We start from the raw sequence: 15,483 nt of genomic DNA, 5'->3' as shown, positions 1-15,483 counted from the left end.
GACCCTGGAGAGCCGCTGCCAGTCTGAGTAGACAATACTGGCTTTGATGGACCGAGGGTCTGGTTCCGTAGAAGGCAGTTTAATATGCTGGGGAGGGATCATAGCTCAGTAGCAGAGCATCTGCTTGGTCAGCAGAAGGTCTCAGGTTCAATCCCCAGCATCTCCAACTAAAAAGGGTCCAGGAAAGTAGGCGTGAAAAACCTCCACTTGAGACTCTGGAGAGCCGCTGCCAGTCTGAGTAGACAATACTGGCTTTGATGGACCGAAGGTCTGATTCAATAGAAGGCAGCTTCATACGTTCATATATGTTCATAGGTTCAGAAACCTCTGCAGCACTGAGAATCTATCCTGCGCTCCAAAAGAAAGAATGCAAACTACATCCCAGCTGGGCAGGCAGAAAGCCCTTCTAGCATTCTGCAGCAGGAGAGAGACACCCCACAAAAGCCTCCGTTTCTGTACCCCTCCCAGATGAAGTGAAGAGACGCTGTCACAGCGAGACTGGCATTCCTCGCAACAGCACTGAACATCCCAAGCGCATCTAACCAGGGCTGATCAGATTCCAGCATTCTGCAAGCAACACATCCCACTGGGGAAAATCCAGATTTCCATTTCTCCCTATAATATAGTGGGTTCAACACACGAAGGAGACGCGTGAACATAGCTGTCTTTATTCTGTACAGCATAGTAACGGCTGAACATAAGAACATAAGAGAAGCCATGTTGGATCAGGCCAGTGGCCCATCCAGTCCAACACACTGTGTCACAGTGGCCAAAAAATTCAGGTGCCATCAGGAGGTCCACCAGTGGAGCTAGGACACTAGCAGCCCTCCCACTGTTGCCCTCCCTAAGCACCAAGAAGACAGAGCATCACTGCCCCAGACATGAGAACATAAGAGAAGCCATGTTGGATCAGGCCAATGGCCCCTCCAGTCCAACACTCTGTGTCACACAGTGGCCAAAAAAACCAAGTGCCATCAGGAGGTCCATCAGTGGAGCTAGAAGCCCTTCCACTGTGGGCCCCCCCCCCCACTCCCAGCACAAGAATACAGAGCATCACTGCCCCAGACAGAACTCTAAAACTGGTGCGATGGGCCAGTTTGGTGTAGTGGTGAAGTGTGCGGACTCTTATCTGGGAGAACCGGGTTTGATTCCCCACTCCTCCGCTTGCAGTTGCTGGAATGGCCTTGGGTCAGCCATAGCTCTCATAGGAGTTGTCCTTGAAAGGGCAGCTGCTGTGAGAGCTCTCTCAGCCCCACCCACCTCACAGGGTGTCTGTTGTGGGGGGAGGAAGATAAAGGAGATTGTGAGCCACTCTGAGATTCGGAGTGGAGGATGGGATATAAATCCAATATCATCATCACCAGGGCCGGCCCTACTGCGAAGCCATACAGCACGACCGCTAAGCGGCACAGCCCAGGAGAGCTGTGCGGACAAATGACACACCCACGCTGGCCCGGAGCGGATGTCATCATCGCCATTTCGTTCTTTTGTATCTGAAGAAGCGACACCCTCCTTTGATTAGCTGCAAAGCCCGTCTCTGGCCCGACTCACCCCCTCAGCGTCCTGCAGCAAGTCGTTGTGGAAAAGCGGGAGGCAAATTTATTGCCGTTATAAAAACGGAACGTCTCCGCTGGCTGTCCTCCCGAGCTTCTCGAGGGAAACCCCCACGACACAATGGAGAGCGTTGTTTAAACAACGGCAGCCTGTTTCTGAAGCCAGGCTGCTTGAACGCTTCCCAGAAATGCTACTGCGGGGCTTTGAATAAATAGTTATTTAGAACGCCTTGGGAAGGAGACGTGGGGACTAAGTAACCTTCGCCGCATCAGGGCTCGAAAAGGTCACAGCAGAGCCATCTATCAGCAGCGATTAGCCGTGATACTTAACCTCCGTGCTCCCAGATCACAGCCCCCTGATTACTAGATGCTGGAAGCCACAGGGTATGGAAGTAGGAGGCGAGTGGCACCTTTAAGACCAACCAAGTTTCATTCAGAATGTAAGCTTTCGTACGCTCTTAAGCAGACTTCATCAGACAAAATGGGAACGGCAAGCCATCTTTAAATATCGAGAAAGCGGGCAGTGAGTTGGTATGTAGAGTCATGGGAATGTTTCTAGCAGATTAAAAGAATCACAAATTGGGAGTCTGTGTTTGTAGCTCTGGCAGAGGTTGTCCTTGAAAGGGTAGCTGCTGGGAGAGCCCTCTCAGCCCCACCCACCCCACAGGGTGTCTGTTGGGGTGGAAGGGAAAGGAGATTGTGAGCCGCTCTGAGACTCTGTCCTTGAAAGGGCAGCTGCTGGGAGAGCCCTCTCCAGCCCCACCCACCTCACAGGGTCTCTGTTGTGGGGGAGGAAGGTAAAGGAGATTGTGAGCCACTTTGAGACTCTTCGGAGTGGAGGGCAGGATATAAATCCAATATCTTCATCTACCTCACAGGGTGTCTGTTGTGGGGGAGGAAGGGAAAGGAGATTGTAGGCCGCCCTGAGACTCTGTCCTTGAAAGGGCAGCTGCTGGGAGAGCCCTCTCCAGCCCCACCCACCTCACAGGGTGTCTGTTGTGGGGGAGGAAGGTAAAGGAGATTGTGAGCCGCTCTGAGACTCTCCGGAGTGGAGGGCGGGATATAAATCCAATTTCTTCTTCTTCTTCTTCTTCTTTGTTTAGTATTGTTAACTGGGCTGTAACAGCAGTGGAGGGTGATAAAAAGCAGACATGTCATAGGTCTGAAGTGCCATTCTGGCTTCTTAGTTGTGGGTTTAAATGGAGGGCATTAGCATCTCAAGACGTTATAACAACATTATAGTTTGCCATTAGAAGAAAAGAATACATTCGTATTCGCCGTGCATTCCTTGGCGCGGCTTCTGTCCAGGAGAACACCAGAAGAGCCCTGCTGGATCAGACTGGGGTCTATCTAGTCCAGCCTCCTGTCTCACACAGTGGCCAACCAGTTCCTCTGGAGGGCCAAGAACAGGACAGAGAGGCCGAGGCCTTCATAAGAACACCAGAAGAGCCCTGCTGGATCAGACTGGGGTCTATCTAGTCCAGCCTCCTGTCTTACACAGTGGCCAACCAGTTCCTCTGGGGGTCCAACAACATGGCAGAGAGGCCGAGGCCTTCATAAGAACATCAGAAGAGCCCTGTTGGATCAGACCAGGGGTCCCTCTAGTCCAGTCTCCTGTCTCACACAGTGGCCAGCCAGTTCCTCTGGAGGGCCAAGAACAGGACAGAGAGGCCGAGGCCTTCATAAGAACACCAGAAGAGCCCTGCTGGATCAGACTGGGGTCTATCTAGTCCAGCCTCCTGTCTTACACAGTGGCCAACCAGTTCCTCTGGGGGTCCAACAACATGGCAGAGAGGCCGAGGCCTTCATAAGAACATCAGAAGAGCCCTGTTGGATCAGACCAGTGAGGGTCCATCTAGTCCATTCTCCTGTCTCACACAGTGGCCAGCCAGTTCCTCTGGAGGGCCAAGAACAGGACAGAGAGGCCGAGGCCTTCATAAGAACACCAGAAGAGCCCTGCTGGATCAGACTGGGGTCTATCTAGTCCAGCCTCCTGTCTTACACAGTGGCCAACCAGTTCCTCTGGGGGTCCAACAACATGGCAGAGAGGCCGAGGCCTTCATAAGAACATCAGAAGAGCCCTGTTGGATCAGACCAGTGAGGGTCCATCTAGTCCATTCTCCTGTCTCACACAGTGGCCAGCCAGTTCCTCTGGAGGGCCAAGAACAGGACAGAGAGGCCGAGGCCTTCATAAGAACATCAGAAGAGCCCTGTTGGATCAGACCAGGGGTCTATCTAGTCCAGTCTCCTGTCTCACACAGTAGCCAACCAGTTCCTCCAGAGGGCCAACAACAGGGCAGAGAGGCCGAGGCCTTCATAACAACATCAGAAGAGCCCTGCTGGATCAGCCCAGTGGTCCATCTAGTCCATCATCCTGTCTCACACAGGGGGCAACCAGTTCCTCTGGGGGTCCAACAACAGGGCATTGAGGCTGAGTCCTTCCCCTGATGTTGTCTCCTGGGATTTGGAGGCTTAGTGCCTCTGAATGTGGAGGTTCCCCTCGGTCATCACAGCTAGTAGCCATTGATAAACATATCTTCCATGAATTTATCCAATCCCATTTTGAGTCAGTTTGAGCCCGTCTGGTGTAGTGGTTAATTGTTTAGACTCTTATCTGGGAGAACCGGGTTTGATTCCCCCCCTCCTCCACTTGCAGCTGCTGGAACGGCCTCGGGTCAGCCGTAGCTCTTGTTGAGCTGTCCTCGAAAGCTGCCCTCCTCCTTCCTGTGGCCATCACAATACCCTCTGGCAATGAATTCCACATTTTAGTCCCTCTCTGTGTAAAGCAGTCTCCCCCTTTTCTCCATGCTGAACTTACTGCCCATCAGCTCCACTGGATGCCCTCGAGTTCTAGTCTTCGGGGAGAGGGAGAAAAATGTGACGTGCGAGACCACCACTCCAGGCTTTGGACTGCCAGGCTAAGTAGTGTAAAATAGTGGGTTCTAGGCATTGAGGAGGCGAGGTGGAAGTGATAACGAGCTCTTTATTGAGTACAACATGGTAGATGGCTGCACGAGCAAGACTGAGAGACTAGGCCAAAGGGGCCAACTTATATACATCTCTGGCTCCCATGAAAGCGTGTTATTGGATCATTTAAACCAGCAGGGGCTTGTGAGTGGTCTAAGGCCGCAGAGCTTTGGATCCTGCTGCCCACTGTTCCCAAGTCTCCAACCTCAGTCTGTATGGCTCCAATGAGTCTTCTATTGAGTCCACATACATAACAGTGGACAAGAACAATCTTGAGGGAAACCATGGTCAGTACAGGGCACCTTCATGCATTCGCTTTAAAGGAGGAGGTGTGGCTCAATGGAAGAGCCTCTGCCTTGCATGCAGAAGGTCCCAGGTTCAATCCCCGGCACCTCCAATTCAAAAAACCCAGAAGCAGTGTTTCCCTCTAAGCTGAGTTAGAGTGAACTAGCTCACAGATTTCTAGCCTCCAGCCTCCATATTTTTTTTGTTTAGAAGAAGAAGAAGAAGATATTGGATTTATATCCCGCCCTCCACTCCGAAGAGTCTCAGAGCGGCTCACAATCTCCTTTACCTTCCTCCCCCACAACAGACACCCTGTGAGGTGGGTGGGGCTGGAGAGGGCTCTCACAGCAGCTGCCCTTTCAAGGACAACCTCTGCCAGAGCTATGGCTGACCCAAGGCCATTCCAGCAGGTGCAAGTGGAGGAGTGGGGAATCAAACCTGGTTCTCCCAGATAAGAGTCCGCACACTTAACCACTACACCAAACTGGCTCTTTAGCTCAGGAAAAATGGCCCCAGAGCATAGTAATTTATGCAGTAGCTCACAAGAGCCAGTTTGGTGTAGTGGTTAAGTGTGCGGACTCTTATCTGGGAGAACCGGGTTTGATTCCCCACTCCTCCACTTGCACCTGCTGGAACGGCTTTGGGTTAGCCATAGCTCTGGCAGGAGTTGTCCTTGAAAGGGCAGCTGCTGTGAGAGCCCTCTCAGCCCCACCCACCTCACAGTGTGTCTATTGTGGGGGGGATAAGATATGGGAGATTACAAGCCGCTCTGAGTCTTTGATTCAGAGAGAAGTGCGGGGTATAAATCTGCAATCTGGCAGAGGTTGTCTTCTTTAATGCCAGTAGCTCACAAAGTAGAATTTTTACACACAGGACTCCGCAGCTTAGAGGGACCGTTGCCTGGAAGTAGGTGATGTGAAAGACTTCTGCCTGAGACTCTGGAGAGCCGCTGCCAGTTAAGGGAAGAAAACATTGACTTTGAAATACCAAGAATCTGATTTGGTATGAAGTAGCTACATGTGTTTAAGAAAAAAACAAAAGAGACACATCTGTGCAAAAATATTCCCCCCACCCACCTACCTCAACACCACAAATATTCATCCAGGACACTGTTAACGTAATCCTCTTTGCTATTAGTGGAAGCAAACACTTCAGCAGGATCAGACGTTGGAACAAAATCTCATTTAGAGATCAAGACAGATTTAATTGGACTTTAGCCAGGCCTGAACAAAGACAGGTTCTTCCACAAATACGGTTGTTAATCTGCTCATTATATGCTCCCGGCAGCCCCTCGCAGATGTTTTGATATTTCCAGAATAGCTCACCCCCTTTCTCCCTTGCGTTCTTAAAGGCAACAGGAATTTTCGGCAAAGAGAGCAAAGGACCAAGAACCTCCTTAGGGGAGGGGCCGTGGCTGAGTGGTAGAGCATCTGCTTGGCATGCAGAAGGCCCTGGGTTCAGTTCCCGGCATCTCCAGTTAAAAGGACCAGGCAAGAGAAGAAGATATTGGATTTATATCCCGCCCTATACTCTGAATCTCAGAGTGGCTTACAATCTCCTTTATCTTCTCTCCCCACAACCGTCACCCTGTGAGGTGCGTGGGGTTGAGAGAGCTCTCACAGCAGCTGCCCTTTCAAGGACAGATCTACATGTTTTTTTGAGGGGGGGGGCAAAATTAAAAAATGGCTGACCCAAGGCCATTCCAGCAGGTGCGAGTGGAAGAGTGGGGAATGAAACCCAGTTCTCCCAGATAAGAGTCCGCGCACTTCACCACTACACCAAACTGGCTGATGGGAAAGACTTCTACCTGAGACCCTGGAGAGCCGCTGCCAGTCTGAGTAGGCAAGACTGACCATGGTGAACCACCGTGTGATTCAGTAGAAGGCAGCTTCATGTCAACCTCCTTACCCTCCTTGAGTAAGCCTTGCAAAGCAAGCTGTGATGCAGAAGGAAGCAAGAGAGAGGGAGAAGGAAGCAGTTGCTCAGGAGCCTGATAGGAGCTCTCTGAGGGCCTGATTTAGCCCCTGGGCCTCATGTCTGACACCCCTGGCTTAAGGTATGCTGATTCCAGGCCATACAGCAGGGGAGGCAAACATGCAGTCCAGGGGCCAAATCAAGCCCCTGGAGGGCCGCTATCAGGCCCCAAGCAACTGGCTGTCATCTGCTTCCTTCTCCCTCCTGCTCCCTTCTGCATCGCAGCTTGCTTTGCCAGGTTTGCTCAATCACACAGGAGCTACAGAGCAAAGCCTCTGTTTTCTCCATTGGCTGAGGCTCCTCCCTTGGCGAGGAAGGGGGAAGGGATAGCGTGCTTTGCCAGGCTCTTTCAGTCACACAGCAGAGCTACTGAGCCAAGCCTCTCTTCCTTCCATTAGCTGAGGCTCCTCCCACTGCTGGTCCCCTGGGGAGGGAGGGAAAGAGCAAACGTTTCCTTTGCCCAGTTCCCTCGATCACACAGGAGAGATACGATGAAAGCACCTTTTAAGACCAACGAGTGCTAATGTTTTAAGCATGTTTTATTTTAAGCTTTTTGTGTGTGTTTGCCTGTGTCCTTTATATAGTTTATATTTGTGTTACCTGGCATTACATTTTATGACACACATGGCCCGGCCTGACAAGTTCTCGTTTATTGGAACACCTGTTTTGCTGACAAGGAATGTATTAACCATGGCGTTCCCGCTATTATGCATGAAAATGAGAGAAAGCTAGGAATTCTGGACTGACACAGTTGATTTAATAATTTTTGGCACTACTGGACCAAGAAAACTGCACATAATATACAAGATTGGTCCCTAGAAGAAGGATAAGGGATCCGAAACAGCTTGATAAGCGGACCGGTTCTCTGTTTGGTGTAAAGGTTAAGTGTGCGGACTCTTATCTGGGAGAACCGGGTTCGATTCCCCACTCCTCCACTTGCAGCTGCTGGAATGGCCTTGGGTCAGCCATAGCTCTGGCGGAGGTTGTCCTTGAAAGGGCAGCTGCAGTGAGAGTCCTTTGGTGTAGAGGTTAAGTGTGCGCACTCTTACCTGGGAGAACCGGGTTTGATTCCCCACTCCTCCACTTGCAGCTGCTGGAATGGCCTTGGGTCAGCCATAGCTCTGGCAGAGGTTGTCGTTGAAAGGGCAGCTGCTGTGAGAGCCCTCTCCAGCCCCACCCACCTCACAGGGTGTCTGTTGTGGGGGAGGAAGGGAAAGGAGATTGTGAGCAGCTCTGAGTCTCTGAGATTCAGAGTGGAGGGCGGGATATAAATCCAATATCATCTTCTTCTTCTATTGGACCTTTCTCAAATATTGCACTAGAATATATTATAGTGGTTTCGGGCCACGTAAGGACAAGTAGGAGCATTGTGGAACATATGACTGATATGTTGTGTATTCTTGAAGAAGATTGAAGATATTGGATTTATATCCCGCCATCCACTCCAAAGAGTCTCGAACCTGGGACTTTCTGCAAGCCAAGCAGATGCTCTGACACAGAGCTACAGCGACAAGGTTGGGTTTGGTTAGCATTTTCACTTTAGTTACTGAAAGAACTGAAATATTCAAGCCGCTGCTTAGTCATTGCTGGAAACGGCTGCTGCCTTTCTAGGAAGTTAGCACTTTGCCCAGAACTTTTTAGAGCCTGGCTGCATACGATACTTCAGATTGTTTTACAGACTATCCATTATACCCCTACTTCTTCGTTCCCAACTTCACCCTTTTTTCCCCTGCCAAGGCAATTGTTTCTGAGTTGAGCATATTTTTATCTACTGCCACCGACAAATTAATTCCTAGAACAACGGGCCAGTTTGTGATGTTTGTGTGTTCTCAAGCCCCCTTCACTTAACAAACAGCAGCAACAACAAAAAACCCCTCCAGAACTGTGGTTCTCAAGATATATATAACAGATTTTCCTTTAAATTTTGGCATATCAAAGCTATAATTAGTAAGTAGAAATGATGAATTATTTAACACAGAATATGTAGCGACACTTTAAATTAATAACACAGATGTAAAATAGATTAGATAGGAAATCTGGAATTCAAAATGTTTCAAATGTCTTAAAAATTATAATGAAGGGGATGAAGACAAATCTTTTCTGTTTTATATACCCAATGATGTATAATATAGGAGCCCCGTGGCGCAGAGCGGTAAGCTGCAGTACTGCAGTCCAAGCTCTGCTCACGAGCTGAGTTCGATCCCAGCGGAAGCTGGACTCAGGCAGCCAGCTCCAGGTTGACTCAGCCATCCATTCTTCCGAGGATGGTAAGATGAGTACCCAGCTTGCTGGGGGTCAAGTGTAAATGACTGGGGAAGGCAATGGGAAACCATAGCATAACAAAAAGTCTGCCAAGAAAACGTTGCGATGTGACGTTAATGAACACAAGTTATTGAGGAAGACTCAGCATGGGTTCTCTAAGGGAAGATCTTGCCTCACTAACCTGTTACATTTCTTTGAGGGGGTGAACAAGCATGTGGACAAAGGGGACCCAATAGATGTTTACCTAAACTTCCAGAAAGCTTTTGATAAAGTTCCTCATCAAAGGCTCCTTAGTAAGCTCGAGAGTCATGGAGAAAAAGGACAGGTCCTCTTGTGGATCAAAAACTGCTTAATTAATAGGAAGCAGAGAGTGAGTATAAATGGGCAGTCTTTGCAGTGGAGGACGGTAAGCAGTGGGGTGCCGCAGGGCTCACTACTGGGTCCCATGCTCTTTAACTTGCTCATTAATGATCTGGAGTTGGGAACAAACAGTGGCCAAATTTGCAGATGACACTAAATTGTCCAGGGTGGTGAGAACCAGAGAGGATTGTGAGGCACTCCAAAGGGATCTGTTGAGGCTGGGTGAGTGGGCGTCAACGTGGCAGATGAGGTTCAGTGAGGCCAAGTGCAAAGTAATGCACATTGGGACCAAGAATCCCAGCTACAAATACAAGTTGATGGGGTATGAACTGGCAGAGACTGACCAAGAGAGAAATCTTGGAGTCGTGGTAGATAACTCACTGAAAATGTCAAGACAGTGTGCGATTGCAATAAAAAGGCCAACGCCATGCTGGGAATTATTAGGAAGGGAATTGAAAACAAATCAGCCAGTATCATAATGCCCCTGTATAAATCGATGGTGAGGTCTCATTTGGAATACTGTGTGCAATTCTGGTCACCGCACCTCAAAAAGGATATTATAGCCTTGGAAAAAGTGCAGAAAAGGGCAACTAGAATGATTAAAGGTTTGGAACACTTTCCCTATGAAGAAAGGTTAAAACACTTGGGGCTCTTTAGCTTGGAGAAACGTCGACTGTGGAGTGACATGATAGAGGTTTACAAGATTATGCATGGGATGGAGAAAGTAGAGAAATAAGTCCTTTTCTCCCTTTCTCACAATACAAGAACTCGTGGGCATTCGATGAAATTGCTGAGCAGTCAGGTTAAAATGGATAAAAGGAAGTCCTTCTTCACCCAAAGGGTGATTAACATGTGGAATTCACTGCCACAGGAGGTGGCGGCGGCTATAAGCATAGCCAGCTTCAAGATGGGATTGGATAAACATATAGACCAGAGGTCCATCAGTGGCTATTAGCCACAGCATTTCTGGGGCAGTGATGCTCTGTATTCTTGGTGCTTGGGGCAGGGGGCAAAGTGGAAGGGCTTCTAGCCTCACTTGTGAACCTCCTGATGGCACCTGGGGGTTTTTTTGGCCACTGTGTGACACAGAGTGTTGGACTAGATGGGCCACTGGCCTGATCCAACATGGCCTCTCTTATGTTCTTATGTGTGACACAGAGTGTTGGACTGGATGGGCCACTGGCCTGATCCAACATGGCTTCTCTTATGTTCTTAAGTGTGACACAGAGTGTTGGACTGGATGGGCCATTGGCCTGATCCAACATGGCCTCTCTTATGTTCTTATGTGTGGCACAGAGTGTTGGACTGGATGGGCCACTGGCCTGATCCAACATGGCTTCTCTTATGTTCTTAAGTGTGACACAGAATGTTGGACTGGATGGGCCATTGGCCTGATCCAACAGGGCTTCTCTTATGTTCTTAAGTGTGACACAGAATGTTGGACTGGATGGGCCACTGGCCTGATCCAACATGGCTTCTCTTATGTTCTTAACTCTGAGCAACTGGTGAGTATTCCCACAGCTCTCCGAGGGGCTCCTCGAAGCCCTTCATTCCAGCAGGCAGCGCACAGTCTCCGCTCAGGAGAATACAAACATCCCTTCATCCCCCTGTGCCCCAACTCACAGCTCACCCCCCCCCCCCTTTTTCAGCAAAGGAGACTCCAAGCATCTCGCTCAGCTGCCTGCTGTTCGGAACAAACCGTTCAGCACAACGGCGGCACGTTTACCAACCTGAAGGCTTTTTGCAGGCTCTTGAAGCTAATGTGATGTTAAGATCAACAAAGGCACAAAGTCGGACCATTCATTCACCTAGCCCAGGGTGCCAACAAGTCCCAGGCAGAGACGCTGTAATTAGAACCCAGGGAAACACGTGCTCTCCTCTGATCGAGGGAAAAAGCCCTGAAAAGTATAAATGCCTTCATTTTCTACAAGCAAAACCACAAATAGAGGTCTAGAGAGGAAGGGAGGGAGTTAGATTCATCCAACTTTTTTTTCCCTTCCTAATCTGGTCACAATTCCCCTTTCTTATTGCAGCTCCTATCTCATAGGGCTTTTGTCCATGCAGGTCACAGGATTCCCAGCATAGAAGAAGATATTGGATTTATATCCCGGCCCTCCACTCTGAATCTCAGAGTAGCTCACAATCTCCTTTATTTCCCCCCCACACACAACAGATACCCTGTGAGGTGGGTGGGGCTGAGAGGACTCTCACAGCAACTGCCCTTTCAAGGACAACTCCTACAAAAACTAAGGCTGACCCAAGGCCATTCCAGCAGCTGCAAGCGGAAGAGTGGGGAATCAAACCCGGTTCTCCCAGATAAGAGTCCGCACACTTAACCACTACACCAAACTGGCTCTCTAGCCATTTTGGATGATCCAAGGAACCCCATCTTCTCTTTTTTTCATCAATGGAAAACCTGGCGTTGAAAACTCTGTGGTTTGTGATACTCTAGCGCAGGGGTGGCCAAACTTGCTTAATGTGAGCGCTACATAGAATAAATGTCAGATGTTTGAGAGTCACAAGACATGAATGTCAGATGAGGGAGGGAGGGAGGGAGGGAGGGAGGGAGGGAGGGAGGGAGGAAGGAAGGAAGGAAGGAAGGAAGGAAGGAAGGAAGGAAGGAAGGAAGGAAGGAAGGAAGGAAGGAAGGAAGGAAGGAAGGAAGGAAGGAAGGAGGGAGGGAGGGAGGGAGGGATATAAGGAAGGAAGGAAGGAAGGAGGGAGGGAGGGAGGAAGGGGGGAAGGAAGGAGGGAGGGGGGAAGGGGGGAAGGAAGGAAAAAAGGAAGGGAGGGAGGGAGGGAGGGAGGGAGGAAGGAAGGAAGGAAGGAAGGAAGGAAGGAAGGAAGGAAGGAAGGAAGGAAGGAAGGAAGGAAGGAGATATTGGATTTATATCCTGCCCTCCACTCGGAAGAGTCTCAGAGCAGCTCACTATCTCCTTTACCTTCCTCCCCCACAACAGACACCCTGTGAGGTAGATGAAGATATTGGATTTATATCTCACCCTCCACTCTGAAGAGTCTCAGACTGGCTCACAATCTCCTTTACCTTCCTCCCCCCCACAACAGACACCCTGTGAGGTAGATGAAGATATTGGATTTATATCCTGCTCTCCACTCCGCAGAGTCTCAGAGCAGCTCACAATCTCCTTTACCTTCCTCCCCCACAACAGACACCCTGTGAGGTGGGTGGGGCTGGAGAGGGCTCTCACAGCAGCTGCCCTTTCAAGGACAACCTCTGCCAGAGCTATGGCTGACCCAAGGCCATGCTAGCAGGTGCAAGTGGAGAAGTGGAGAATCAAACTCTGTTCTCCCAGATAAGAGTCCGCACACTACACCAACCTGGCTCTCCAAGGAAGGAAGGAAGGCAGGAAAATAGATGGGGAGGGAGAGGAAAGAAAGCAACTTTAACTTTAAATGCCATTTCCAAGCTGCTGTCTGGCTTAGTTTAAAGCAGTGATCTAAAGAGGCAAATGCTTTCTCCAAGCTGGCCAATGGGGCAGTGGGGCCTTCAAGAGCCACACAATATGTACAAAAGAGCCACACGTGGCTCCTGAGCCACAGTTTGGCCACCCCTGCTCTAGCACATGCATCGTAGTTTTTGCCATCTGGCAAGCAGGGAACAAATGAAAACAGAAGGCGCAGGTGGTCTACAGCAAACAAAAGGAAGCACATCATTCTTTGGACAGAAAAGTCGTCCAATCCTAATAAGACGAACAGCCCAGCAAAGGAGAGAACTGAGCTTCCTCTGAAAGGAACTTATTTGCATATTAGGCCACACCCCCTGACACCAAGCCAGTTGGGGCTGCGTTTCTCTGCATTCCTGCTCAAAAAAAAGCCCTGAGAGAAGCCATGTTAGATCACGCCAATGGCCCATCCAGTCCAACACTCTGTGTCACACAGTGGTAAAAAAAGCCCAGGTGCCATCAGGAGGTCCATCAATGGAGCCAGGACACTAGAAGCCCTCCCACTGTGCCCCCTCAAGCACCAAGAATACAGAGCATCACTGCCCAGACATAAGAACATAAGAGAAGCCATGTTGGATCAGGCCAAAGGCCCATCCAGTATAACACTCTGTGTCACACAGTGGTCAAATAAACCCAAGTACCATCAGGAGGTCCACCAGTGGGGCCAGGACACTAGAAGCCCTCCCACTTTTGCCCCCCCAGCAACCACAATACAGAGCATCACTGCTCCAGAGTTCCAACAATATGCTGTGGCTAATAGCCACTGAAGGACCTCTGCTCCATATGTTTATCCAATCCCCTCTTGAAGCTTGCAGCCGCCGCCACCTCCTGCGGCAGTGAATTCCATGCGTTAATCACCCTTTGGGTGAAGGAGTACTTCCTTTTATCTGTTCTAACCTGACTGCTCAGCCATTTCATGGAGTGCCCACGAGTTCTTGTATTGTGAGAAACGGAGAAAAGAACTTCTTTCTCTACCTTGCCTATCTCTTAAAAGGCTGGGTTTTTTTTTTTCCTTCAACACTCCCCACAATGACCTTGACAGGAAAACACTGCCCCTCCTAAACCTGTCTGGGCCTTCTCTCCGGGTCGTTTGTGCCCTATGAAAGCACACGTCTGTGAAACCACAACCCGCACCGGCCTTTCTAAAGGTGACTGCTGTTCTAAAGGCCCGGCCCTCCCAGAAGCAAAGTTTGGCCATCGGAACATGACTAAAACTTTTGGCTTGAGTACTGTATACAAAGGATTATGTGCCGCCTCACAATGAAGAGAGCTTGTTTGATTTGTCAGCACAAATCCTGGCGTATCGGGACACCTGGCATGCAAATCTCTCAGGCGAAGCTTTTTTGGAAAAAAAATCACCACGAGCTATACACGCTGGAAATAGCGTATCGCATAAACAAGTTCTTTCCAAAGTCTACAGGGATTAAAGGAGATCAAAACTACCCTCCCTGTTGTTTAGGAGAACCTCAAAATAGACTAGTCCAAATCTGCACATTCCCCTTTCAAGGGAAGCAGGAGCACCCTTAATTAACCCCTTAAGCATCCATTATGATATGATAAATGCATTAGTTTGTAAGGCAAGAGTCCTCAACCTGTTTGGGTGAAGAAATACTTCCTTTTATCCGTTAGAACGGATAAAAAGAAGTCCTTCTTCACCCAAAGGGTGATCAACACATGAAAGTCACTGCCACAGGAGGTGGCGGCGGCTACAAGAATAGCCAGCTTCAAGAGGGGATTGGATAAACATCTGGAGCAGTGGCCCATCAGTGGCTCTTAGCCACAGCTTATCGTTGGAACTCTCTGGGGCGGTGATGCTCTGTATTCTGGATGCTAGGAGGGGGGCACAGTGGGAGGGCGTCTAGTGACCTGCCCCACTGCTGGACCTCCTGATGACACTCGGGGGTTTTTGGCCACTGTGTGACACAGTGTTGGACTGGATGGACCACTGGTCTGATCCAACGTGGCTTCTCTTATGTTCTTAACCTTTTTGAGCCTGTGGGCGCTTTTAGAATTCTGACACAGGGTGGTGGGAACAGCCACAAAATGGCAGCCAGAGGAGGTGGGGCCAATCACAAAATGGTTGCCAGAAGAGAGGAGGTGGAGCCATACACGCGCCCAGAGGAAGTCCAAGTGTAAAGGTGAAGACGGTTCATTTTAAAACACTGGAAAAGAGGAGCGAGAGGTTAAAAACCACTGGGGAAAAATGATATTTTCATCTGCACAGCCAATCAGATCTCCCATGGCTTCTAAGAAGCTGTGCCGGGCAACAGCTCCACCTGGCTCCACTCACTTTCTGAAAATACTTGGTGGGCATCAGGATGGGGGTCAGGAGGCACCAAGTTGGGGACCCCTTCTGTAAGTCATCGCAAGATTTTTCTTCAAGTATCCAGGGCTCATTTTGTAGAAGCTCCTTTGCATATTAGGCCACACACCCCTGATGTAGCCAATCCTCCTGGAGCTTCCAGTAGGCCCTGTACTGAGAGCCCTGTAAGGAATTCTAGCAGGAGCTCCTTTGCATATTAGGCCACACACCCCTGATGTAGCCAATCCTCCTGAAGCTTACAGTAGGCCCTGTACTGAGAGCCCTGTAAGGAATTCTAGCAGGACCTCCTTTGCCT

General features: G+C 49.7%; 1 non-coding gene across 1 annotated transcript; it reads left to right on the top strand.

The window, feature by feature from the left end:
- Window positions 1-4,845: 4,845 nt before the first annotated feature.
- Window positions 4,846-4,917, top strand: TRNAA-UGC (transfer RNA alanine (anticodon UGC)). Its single transcript has one exon. It is a non-coding gene; the product is annotated as a tRNA-Ala (tRNA).
- The last annotated feature ends 10,566 nt before the right edge of the window (window positions 4,918-15,483 follow it).

This window comes from Heteronotia binoei, chromosome 21 (genome assembly GCF_032191835.1).
Source record: "Heteronotia binoei isolate CCM8104 ecotype False Entrance Well chromosome 21, APGP_CSIRO_Hbin_v1, whole genome shotgun sequence".
In the NCBI taxonomy this organism is placed as follows: Eukaryota; Metazoa; Chordata; class Lepidosauria; order Squamata; family Gekkonidae; genus Heteronotia; species Heteronotia binoei.
This window is presented reverse-complemented; position numbering and strand designations above follow the sequence as displayed.